The following is a 12434-nucleotide window of genomic DNA, read 5'->3' on the forward strand; positions in this document are numbered from 1 at the left end:
TGTTTCATACCTCTTAGCCCTTGAGGCTTGAAAATCCCCGATCGCCTTATGTGTAACCTCTTTCTGCAATGCCGCTTTAACCGCCAGCAATACGCTCTGGCTATCCTCACCATCCCCACCTGCGGCTATATCCCTTATATGTTGTTCCTCCGCAATGACAAGCTTACCCATTAATTTCTCTACCTCCCCCTATCCTCTCTTCTAAGCCTAGCAGAACAGCTGATCGTCTCTCCCCTTAAAGCGGCTTTAAAAGCCTCCCACACTCCGTTACGGGACGTACTATACCCATTTGCCGCAAAAAATTCTCCTACCCAATTATTCATATGATCTAATGATCTAAAAACCTGCTATCAGCCAGTAGTCTTCTTTCAAACGTCCAGCTAGCTTTTGACCTTTCCTGCGTTCCCAGATCGTATTTTATCACCAGAGGGTTGTGGTCTGAAATTTCCCTTGGGAGTTTAAAGATCTCGACTTTTTCAATTTCCGACGCAGAGATAAAAAAAATCTAATTTTGAATACTTTTGAGCCGGATTTGAGAAGTACGTATAGCCCGCATTCCATCGGTAAAGAACACCCAGTGTGAGGAAGGGAAAGAGAAAAAAGATAGAAAACACATTGCAAAATACAATATGCAATTTGAAATCATACAAACTAAGAATCGGTTGTACATTTATCAGGACCGGGACACGAAATAGAACTAGTAGAATACTAGAGTACAGCGTACAATAGCAGGAGTCATTAATTCTTCAGCTGAAAGATTTGACCTGCTCTACTTCACCTGCCAGTAAAGCGCAGAGATAATCAGGGGAGTTCAGTTCTGGAAAAATCAAGAGACCGACAGCATGTATGGCCCAGGATTTGTAATAAAAATAGCCCACCCGTCCTTTTCCCACATGGCAATTATACCTCCAAACATCCGCAGTTCCTGTCCACAAATTTACTTTTTCGCAGTTTGCATGATTTCTATTGGTCAAAACCCACGGTGCAACCATGGTGTGATCATTCTCAAAACCAAAACGCCTGGAACCCATACGTACTACCTAGGTTCTGTGTTCACTGTTTTCTAAGAATGTGCAATATCACTTCCCTTCGGAAATAGAAAATACATTTACAGCTTAACATGTCCGCTCCACACGCTCTCTTCTGAGCTTGCAACAAGGTTGATACAGTTTTATACTAACAGAGAGGATGTCCATTATTCAAACTGTAAAAAAGAAACTTCAGCGATAATACTCGTAGCTACAATGCAATCAGGTGAGCATTTCTAGTCTATTTGAAGGAAATAATGAAAAAACTAAATATATTTGAGGCCTACATGGTAAAACCACTAAATCATTAATTTTCTAAAGAAAAAAACATGCTACTATTGAAAGCAATTTGAGAAATAGAGCTGCATAAGAAATAATATAGGAACACCATTTCATTATACTTATAATCGTATTCTGATTACGATTCATCACTAAATGAGCAAGCACTCTCTCAGAATTTCATGTCAGAGAAAATATAAGCAGGAATCACTTTACTTGAGCATCTTCATAATCATATTTTTCTAAAAACTACAGACTGCATTATTACATGTCACATTATTGTCATAGCACATTAGTAGATTTCTCTCTCTGTCATGAATGACTTAATCTTAAACCAGTTTATGACCCTTCTGCATGGTTTTACGATGCAGCTTTAAAACTTTCACGTGTTTTATGAGGCACACTGTTAGTCATGTTTCTTAAGTAGGTATTAGTATTACACTCCATGAGCTCCATCAAAGGTATTAAATTACTGGGAAACCCAATGTTAAATGGTGGAGTTTGGCACGCTTGGCACTAGATGAGACCTTTCCGGTCAGATATTAACTTTACCAACAGCTATATCCCACATTTTTTTTTTAAAGTTGAGGTATATCTATCAAAAACATTGTTTTCTGCTGTACATTGCCAATTATCTTTGTCAGCGAATGACTTCTGGAGATATATCCAGATATTAAATAGAGGTGTGCGATATTGTGGTCGTACCACAAAGTAATTTGCAAAAATCTTTGCAATAATCCTGCATAGGAAATATGTCCGGTAAATAAATTACCCTGCGCTTTTTACTCCAAAGCTTTACCAGGTGGTTTTGAGTGATCAGCCAGAGACCAGGTCCAAGATTTACTATGATTTTGTGTTAGGGTTGTGCAGCATTTGTTTGTGCAGCATTTGTTTTTGTTTTTTTTAGTTTTTTTGAGTCTTCAATACCTTTATTGGCATTTACGCAGAACACAGCTGGACGCCTACAACCAACTAGTGGCCGGCAGCTCCTCAGTTTCACCTGCATGCAACATATGGAACAGTCATATCTAGGATAAACCATTGACACAGCAGGCCGCCTACAACCGCTAAGGGCCGGCCGCGTTACCAGTAGCTGTTAGCGATGCAAATACAATTCAAGAAGTACTGTTCCGTGCAAATCCATGTCTACTTAGTGCAGAGGAAAGCCAACCACAAATGCGTGTAGTCCTGTAAAAAAGTACCTAGGCTCAATATGCATGTTGGAGCAGGCAACGTGCCCTCAATGTAGACTCTCTTTCTTGTTTGCAATTTTGAACCATCAGTTTACATGAATAAAACATTTAACTGTAACATAAACAGAAACAAAGGGCAAGACATTTCTATATCAAGCAGTGCATCCCAATCATCTAAGGATTCAGCAGCCTGGCACCACATCGTAGAACGTGCATCTGGATTCAACACCACAATAGCATACCATTAGATGAGACATAACTCCCTACCCCCACCCCACATTAATTTATGAGTCACTCTCAGAGTGGCCCTCGCTGCAGGCCAGTAAATATTCTCGTAAAGGGGCCCATATGTCTCTGGGTTTTGAGGCAGTGGGTAGCTCTTCTGCATATGTCTCTAGTTAGTCCCTACAGTATACCATATCCTTCAACCATCCCTCGACTTTAGGGCGTGTTCTGCTGTCCCATGTGAACAGAGCTCGTCTTTTCGCTAAAAGCAAGGCCACCTGTATTAGTCTACCCGTGACACCTTTCAGCTGTGGAGCATGTCCCAGCAGACACAAAGCCGGAGTATTTTGCAGCACCGTCCCTGTCATTTTAACAATACTAGACAAAACCGCCTCCCAATATGCATGTACATGACCGCATTCCCAAGCCAAAAGCAGAAAGCCAGCAGGGTCCGTTCCACATCTTTTGCACTTCCCCTCCTCGCGTAGCCCTATTTTCCATAGTTTGTGAGGGGTGTGGTATGTCTGCTGCAGAAACTTTAGATGTATAATCCTTAAATTACTGTTGGGGGTCAGTCGCCCAGTAAGCGAGCATATTCGCTCCCAGTCTGCCTCCGTCAAAGGAGGATCAAATCAAGTACAGTGTTCCATCGCACTAGACTAGTATCTACCGTGTCTGGTACGTCGGCTTGGATAGCTTTGTACAGTTTAGTGACCATTTTTGTCTTTGTAGGGGCCGTGATTACCAACTGAAGGGGGAGTGACATTTCAGGCTCTGCCGGAAAAGTAGTGTAGTGATCCTTTACCGCCCGCCTCAGCCTGTAACAGGTAAAATTAAACAACAATGTCGGGTTCGTGATGTAGGAGATTTCCTCCCCAGATATATATGTTCCCTAAACATATAGGTCACCCATAGCCACAATCCCGACCTCACTAAGGGCCTTTATTGATCCCTTATCTTGTGCAACCGATAGAGCAGCATGTCCCTCGATGGGTAGTGTAGGGGCATAAAGGGGGAGTTTGTGAGTCTTCTGTGTAATCGCCGGCCATGCCGCTGTGGTGACGTCAATTGTGTTAATCTCTGTTCTCGGTGTGTGTCTACGGGAATGTGTTATAATACCCTTCAATAGTATGGGAGCGGCGTCGCCCTGTTCCACCGCCACTTGGGTCGTGAATGCATGATGTTTAAACCAGTAGTAAGCGTACTGAGCTTGACAACATAGGTAATACATGTAAAGATCAGGCGCTTTAAATCCACCTCTGTCATATGAGAGTGTTAGTGTGCGCAAGCTGATTTTCGGTTGTTTTGTGCCCCACACAAGCCGTAGTAATTGTGTTTGGACTGTTTTAAAAAAGTGAACTGTCAGTGGAACAGGGACGTTGCAGAACAAATATAAAAAAACTTAGGCAATATCACCATCTTTATAATAGCTATCCGGTCTGCTAGCGATAATGGCAAGTGCAGCCATTTGTCGACTTGAGTGACTAAGGAAGCATAGGCCGCACCATAGTTTTCAGCAATGACCACTGCCGGATCTCTGTGTAGCCACACTCCCAAGTATTTCACCGGTTCGTCCGACCAGACAAGCGGGTATTCCACTATTGGGGATTTGGTGATAGCGGTTAGCGGAATTATCACCGATTTTTTTCCAGTTAATGTGGAGACCAGAGTGCAGACTAAACTTTACATACTCTCAAAGAAGGGGAGATAGATGCGTGGACAGTTCATGGACGTACATGACCATGTCATCCGCATGAAGTGAGATCCCCACCGGCCTATCATCAAAATTGAGCGCCGCAGCTCTGTGGAGCTGACTGATTTAGCACGCCAACGGTTCCAGCACAATGGCGAATAACAACGGGGATAATGGGCATCCCTGTCGCGTGCCTCGTTCTATTCGCAGTGATTCAGATGTGACACCGCCAATCCGAACTCTAGCGGTTGGATCTGTGTATAGCAATTGAACCCAGGTGACAAACATTGGGGGGAAAACCCATTCTATAAAGTATCTGTATCAAGTAGCCCCATTCTATGGAATCAAACGCCTTTGCGGTGTCCAATAACACCGCAACGGCCTGTAGGTCCGGATTTAGGACATGTAACATGGCAAAGATAGTTTGTAAGTTCAGAGACGTAGACCGGTCTGGGATAAACCCCGCCTGGTCTGGCAGGACTAGGAGGGGCATTAACGGCTGTAGCTTTGTGGCCAAGATCTTCGCTAATATTTTCACATCTAGGTTGATAAGGGACAGGGGGCTGTAGGACTCACATTCGTCCGGGGTTTTGCCTTTTTTTAAGAGTGTGATGATCATTGCCTAGCAAAGTGACGGGGGAAGTGTGCCTGCATCATAAGCTTCTGCATACTTCGCCAGTATGTGAGGTGCAAGTATCACAGCGTGTGCCTTGTATAATTCTGCAGTCAGCCCATCAGGCCCCGGTGCCTTCCCATTTGGGAGCGATTTGATAGCCGTCAATACATCCTCTATATCTATCGGTAAGCTAAGGTATTTCCTATGCACGTCAGAGAGCCATGCACATGCAATGTCGTCCAAATATTCACTCAAGACTTTCTTGTCGGTTCCCCCACTAGAAGTGTATAATAGGCTATAAAAAAGACGGAATTGCTCTACGATGTCTGTGGGAGAGTGGTGTACTCCTCCATTACTGTCCACTATACGGTCAATGGGAGGTTGCATAGCCCTACATGTGTGTTTAGCTGCCAGTGATCTGCTCGATCTCCCTCCCTCATCATATCTCCTCGCTACGTGTCTTTTTGATATATACTTGACCTCTGATTTGGCTACCTCATTATATTCATCTACGAGCTCGTGTATGCTTGCTAGTGTCTCTGTACTATGCTCAGTGTCATACTGTGTCTCAAGCTTCCTCAGCCTGCCTTCTAACATGTGTAGTCTATTCCGTATGTCTTTTAAGATTCCCGCTGACGTGCTAATGCAAGTTCCCCTGATCGTTGCCTTGAAGGCCTCCCACAATATCCCCTGGCTGTCGACTGACCCAACATTCTCCTCAAAGTATCGCTCGATTGCAACCCTGATCGTGTCCGCATATGTGGGATCTAGAAGGGCCTCTGCTCTGAATCTCCATGTGAATGGCAGTTTTTGATTCTGAGGGACAGTTATTGTGAGCAGTATCGGGTTGTGATCTGAAAGTGTTCTGGGCAATGTCTTGACATCTGTCACCCAAGTGTTGACCTCTTCTCTAACCAGCCAATAGTCCAATCTGGACCATCCGTTCGTCGCCGGAGTGATGTGTGTGCCCGCTAGTGTCCCTGAGTGCCTGTGTCGCCAGGCATCAATCAGCCCGTAATTCTAACATGCCATTTTTTACGCAAGCAGCTAGTTTGACCATTCTAGCCCCTTGTGGGTTTGATTTATCCATTTTAGGATCTAGATGGGTATTTAGATCCCCTCCCCATATTGTCGCTGTGTCCGGCCATGTGCGTAATGTTCTATATAGGTTCCCATATGCAGTTGTATCGTCCACTACTGGGCCATAGAAACTTATGATTGTCACCGTTACGTGTCCCAATTTCCCCAGAACCATCGCCCATCTGCCTTCCTCATCTGTAGCAGAGTCTAACATCGTGAAATTTACCCCTCTCTTTATTAAAATTAGGACACTCCTGGCATATGAGGAGTAGGGTGAAGCAAGTCTATATGTCGCCCATTTTCTAGCTACCTTGTCCTCTGTGACCTTAGTGGGGTGAGTCTCCTGCAGCAGTGCTAGTGTGACATGGTGTCGATCGAGATGTGCTAGTACCTGACGTTATATCTCTTGTGTGTTAAGCCCACGTACATTCCACGATATAGCCTTATATGTGGTGCCCGTCATGGTAGTATCGGTGGTGAGGCAACGTGGCTAGTATTTGAGTCTTGATGTGAGTGCAGCTCTTTACAATTTGACTGGATTGTGTCGTGTCTAGTAGTAATTGCCCTTAATCTTACATAACAAAAGGAACACCCCCCCTCCCACCACCCACTTCAGCACACCCCAATTGCTAAAGACAAGAACCCCATTTAACTCCCTAGTAAACAACAACTTAGTTACCCAAAAGTCAGTTTGGGGAACACCCATTGGAGGTCATGGCGGCTTCCACCATTCCCAGGTATCTAGAGGGAAGAGAGCCATCAAGTCCACCTTGTTCCCATGAGTCTCTCTCTTGACGACAGGGGAGTACCCACCCTTAACTTAGTCTGCCTGCCATAGCATTTACTGCGGGTCACCCGCCATCACAACCAGTATACAAGGTTAAACATTGTAATGGCACCACAAGCGAGCAACATACCCTCCTCACTGTTCATTCGTCAATGTCTGATGTTGGAGAGGCAGAAGACTGTTGTTGCTGGCGCTGCAGCGATTTTGCATGATCCATAGCCTGCTTGGGCATCGTGAAAGTTTTACCTTTCTCGAATGTTCCAATTCGCAGTCTTGCCGGATATAACATTGCATACGGTATTTGTTCTTTTTGCAGCAATTTCTTGACACTATGGAACTCGTTACGCGCCGCTTGGACAGTGGGCGTAAAATCCGGATAAAAAGATAACGTATTTCCTTGGTGGGTGATGGTGCCCTTCTGTCGAGAGAGGTGCAGCACGGTATCCCTGTCTCGAAAGTTTAGCAGCCTGGTGATTATGGGCCTCGGAGGTGTGCCTGGTGGAGGACGTGCCACCAGCGACCTGTGCGCTCGTTCGACCGCAAATAGTGGGGACAGTACGTCCTTGCCGCATATTGCTTGTAACAAGGTCTCGACGTAGTCCTCCAGCTTCCCTACGTTTGTGGATTGCGGCAGCCCTATGATACGAATGTTATTCCTACGGGATCTCACTTCACTGTCCTCACTCCTAGACTGTATAACCTCCAGTAGCTTGGAGAACTCACCCGTTTTGTCTGCAATGTGTTGCAGGCCATCCTCCGTATCAGATATCTGCTGTTCAGCCTCATTTAATCGGACTGTATGTTTGTCCAGTTTTGATGAGAACTGATCCATCCGTCCAGTTAAAACTTCAATTTTGCCGTCAATTGCTGTTTTGTATAGCAGCTAGAGTTTTTTCAAGGGCAGAGTTCGGCGCCTTGGCTGCATCTTGCTCTGTATCTGTCGTCGAAGTGTGTCCTAGGCGTCCCCCCTTCCTCAGCTCAAATGTTAGTCTGGGCTGAGTTTTGTCCGGTTTCCCCATGGGAGCGAGTCCGTGAGTGGGCCGCAGTGATGAAAGAGGTGCCCACTGCCGACGTATTGCCAAGGGTCCCTTATTGCTCCTAACCTCAAGATGTCTCTAGGATGCGCCAAGAGTTTCAACAGTGAAGTTCACTTGCTAAGCAGTTCTGTCACCTCACGGCAGTCAGTTGGAAGCTAGCAGCTGGTGCTTCGTGGAGGCCAAACAGTGTGTCAACTAGTCCCTTCGCTCACCGCACTCACTGCTATTCGGATGTCTCGGCCATGTGGCGCACACTCACAGAGCACGCAGTGTACAGTGTAGGAAGTGCCCACACTCTTCCAATCCGGTCTGCGACTTGCTGCTAATGTGTGGACCCCAAGCAGTTCTCCATCGCTTGGCTGTACACTGCCCGCCTCTGCACTGTGTCCCGCTGTGTCAATAGCTGTGTTGTTGCGCACGCGGCGTTAGTAGCTCTGCCCAAATGCCGCATCCTCGGCACCCCCTGCTAGTGTTCGCGTGTGCTGCGGACTACGCCGTACCTGCCACTAGTAAGGTGCCCAAAACCAGTCCGGTGATAGGCCTTTCAGTGGTCCCCTATCCATTTTGTACACGTTTTCTTCGCGCCGAGAGGGGGGGAGGAGGATGGGGGGGGTACAACGGACCCCAGTATCTCTGCCACAGGTCCTTGATAATGCGACAGGCAAGTATCTTAGGAGCGCGCCTGTCTTATGTATGCACCTCCGTCAGTGTGGGGCTCCACCCCCGGTTGCAGCCTATGACTGTCCTCCTCGCTGGGACCTCGCGTGATGCCGTCCCTGGTTTACCTCTTCAGGTGTCGCCGATCTCCGCCTCTGGTGTCTCGCCGCCAGATGTCTCACTGTCCAACTTCTGCCGCACCAGCGATGTAGGCGCTGGTCAAGGATGAGTGGATTGCCGCTAGTTGTCCGCTCGCCAGCAAGCACCGCATTCCACGCCTGCCTCCGCTCCGGTCAGTGCCTACGCAATCTCGGCTGCCGCCATTTTTAGCAGATCCCTGAAGGCCCCGTCTCGGATTGGCAAACTCCTCTTCCAACACCGACTAAGACGCCGAACAGTGCTCCGGTGTTCGCAGAGCTGCAGTAGTGCACTCCGATGGTTGATTCCACCACATAGAGAGATTAGGGCAAGGATAATAGCTAATTTTGTCGATGGCTGGCGGAGCAGCACTACATGTTCGCCGAGCTCCAATCCACACCCCCGGTTGTTCAACATTTGTGTTGCAGCCCTGACACAATATCATTTTGGCCTTTACTAAGCCACACAAAGCCACTTTAATATATACAAAGTAATGCGTTGCGTGAAATTATAGGGAAATGTCCTACCATATTCCAAAATCCTGTAAAATATGTTGGAAATGGCATGTACCGTGGTAACATTAGTGGCTGACATATCCACCAGATATTACAGATGGTCATAAATACGCTGGCGGACTCAATGTCCCCATTGGTCATTTCCAGATGTCTCCTTTAGCAACAATAGGCTGCCTGAGGCACTTCAAACACTCTTGAAAATAAATCTGAGGTGCGCATTGTTAATGCCACACAGCATAGAAAGTTTCAGAAATAATTATATTACAAACAGTAAAATATCGAAGCCAAGATTGACTAATATCTCATGCAACGCAGCAAGGGAGCTTGCTGTGCTTCATTGCCCATAATGGAGAGAGCAGAAATACCCCATATTTATGAAGATTTGGTGCACTTCTGCTCTCTCCATGTGCTGACACACTTGTGGCAGCCTAGTACAAAAGCAGGCACCCTTGTGCCATGGGTCATCTGTACCTGCAATGTGGTCAGGGTTGCTATTGTGCAGAGACAGATAGCTTCCTGCTCAATAACAATTGTATTTCCCTTTGTGTATGTGCTGCAGATTACAGCACACATGCCAAGAGGAAGTAATGAGGAGAAGTAACGATATTGCCTCTCATTACACCAGCACTGGGTAAGTGCACCATTTGGGCACTACCTCAAGTTTGCAAAACTTAGTAAACCCTGGTTGTCTCAAAATACATGGGTGGATGCATGGGACAATTCAGAGTGTTGGATGCCGCCAAAGCTTTAAGAATGGCTTGGGTGGCAGGTATTAGTTGTTTTTAATGTATATTGAATTAACAAACGACTGTTTTTCTTACACAAAGAGTGCCACTGTGTTGCTGCTGTCATAAGTGCAGATTTGAGCAATTAAGTGCCAGTGCTAAGCACAGGAAACCACTGGCTCAAATTAAGCACTGGGCTGCACCAATAATGTGGCACAACCACAATGAAAATTGTTAGTAAATCTGGCTGCGTGTGTCCAGGTATGGATTATCAGACTTGTTTTCACTTTGCTGCATTAAGTAGCATGTTCTACTAGATTATCATGTATGGCTGACTAAAGTGATGTGGTTCGTAAAGGATGACTATTCGGGAGAAAATACATATTATAACTGTCTGACCAACCTGTACATGGGGCAAACAGCCTTTTCCAGATGCTTACAATAGACACATGGAATAGCATATGATACCTAAATAATTATATATGAATAGGAAACAGAGACAACCGCAGTAACTGTTACTGGGTGATTTTGAGGTATTATTAGGGATAGAGCCTCAATTATACACCTTTTATCACGTTCTTCATAAATATGTTTAAGGGGGTAAGAAAGGGGAGTTTATGTACGAAGAGTCAATGGAAAGGTCCCTTAAAGGAAGTGAACGCACACTAATTGAGATGTGCATGGTGGCAGATGGAATGGAAAGCTTCTAAAAGGGCATTAAGGAAAGAGGGAACATGCACAATAACAAGGTGACACTTCTCAGTCAAAAGATAGCAAGTCCTTGGGAAGAGGCTGGTTGACAAGCAGAGCTATTGAGAAACTTGTTGAAGTATGGGGGAATGGAAAAGCAGAAGCAGAAACCATGTTGGCACATTCAGGACTGTGCAACAAGTGAAGGCACGTGCAAGTATGAAGGACCTACAAGGAGACTGATATCAGTTATGAGAGAACCTAAAACTATATGTAAATTTACAGGATTGTAAACTACATAAAGAACCTGCAGGCGTGGGTAACTGATGGCAGAACATACAGATCTGAAAAAGACGTCACTGGACATGGCTTTATTCAAGACTTCCAGAATCCATCTAGCCAATGGCAGAAGGGCAGAATATGATAACCAAAAGTTCCAGGTTCAAGTCCGCTCTAAGGCTTGTAGGTAGTCGGAACATCCTCAAACTCAAGCCTAGAAATTTTTTGGGGAGTAAATTTCCCCTTTGCAAATGCCTACACGGGATGGGTCCCCTAGTGCAGCAAGAGATTTACAAGACAAAGGTAGGCAACTCTGCACCATATGCAAGTACCACAGCCATCTTTAAAGCTCAACACTGCATTGCTCGGTAGATGTACCGTTTTTCTTGTTTTTCAATGCATTGATCTTCAAGCCATGTTACTGAGCATACGTATCTAAGGGCATCTGGGATAAGATATATAAGAACATGATCATCACAGAATATAATTTATTGGATGCCAGATGTGGGTAACATTTCATAACAGCACAAATACATTTCTCCAAATTACTGAGCAAATAAGGTACAAGAACACATATCTTCCTGACATCAGTGCAAGATGGAATTCTCTTAAGATGGTTTGATATGTTTTGAATTCCAATTACTGTCCCTTTGCCAGTGTATGATGGTTGAGTGATAAGTCACATAGCATTAGAAAGACTTACTACTCCTATCATTTCCTTTGTGCAAGGGGCAGCACAGCTATAGCTGTTATGCATTGCCTAATAAAAGGCATTCCTAAGTGATACTTTTTTGCGTTACTGTTGGCAACCCTACTTGATGCATTAAGGTGGCCACTGCCGGGGATTGTGCATAGGGCGGCCACTAATGTAATCTTATCTGGTATGGTTCCAATTACACCACTAATATTTTTGGTAGCTCAGAATGATTTTCATTGTATGTAAGTAGCTCTTATTACAGAAAACGCTGGAGACTCCTGAGCTAGAACTTGGCTTGTCGGAACTTTATCCACTGCCATGTCTTCTGGGTGGACTTTCTGTATGTTCTTGAGGGCTTATATCAGTCTGGGAACACATCACCTTAACCCCTTGGCTGCTGGGGTAATTTTCCCTCTGTGCTGGGGGGCGGGGGGGCGCGCACAGCGCCCCAGTACTCATGACGAGCTCAGCTCGTCATGAGCTACAGTGCTCCTGTGCTCCTGACGAGCTGAGCTCGTCACGGCCACACCTGTTTCAATAGAACCTTCAGCACAGCAGGGGAATTATCCCAGCGTGCGAGGTTTTGATCCAGCGCCCCTATAGAAATTCTGTCTCAACTACACTATTCATTACCTAATACTCACCATACTATAATATCACCAAAGGCCCAGGAAACTGAGACAGAAATATTGAGCAACTGAATCATATGGCCTAATTAATCAAGCTATTTAAACTCTATATGTACATTATATACAACTGCAGTATAATATTCTGATCATTAATAAACAAAGAAAC

Source organism: Lissotriton vulgaris, chromosome 9 (assembly GCF_964263255.1).
Source record: "Lissotriton vulgaris chromosome 9, aLisVul1.2, whole genome shotgun sequence".
NCBI lineage: Eukaryota > Metazoa > Chordata > Amphibia > Caudata > Salamandridae > Lissotriton > Lissotriton vulgaris.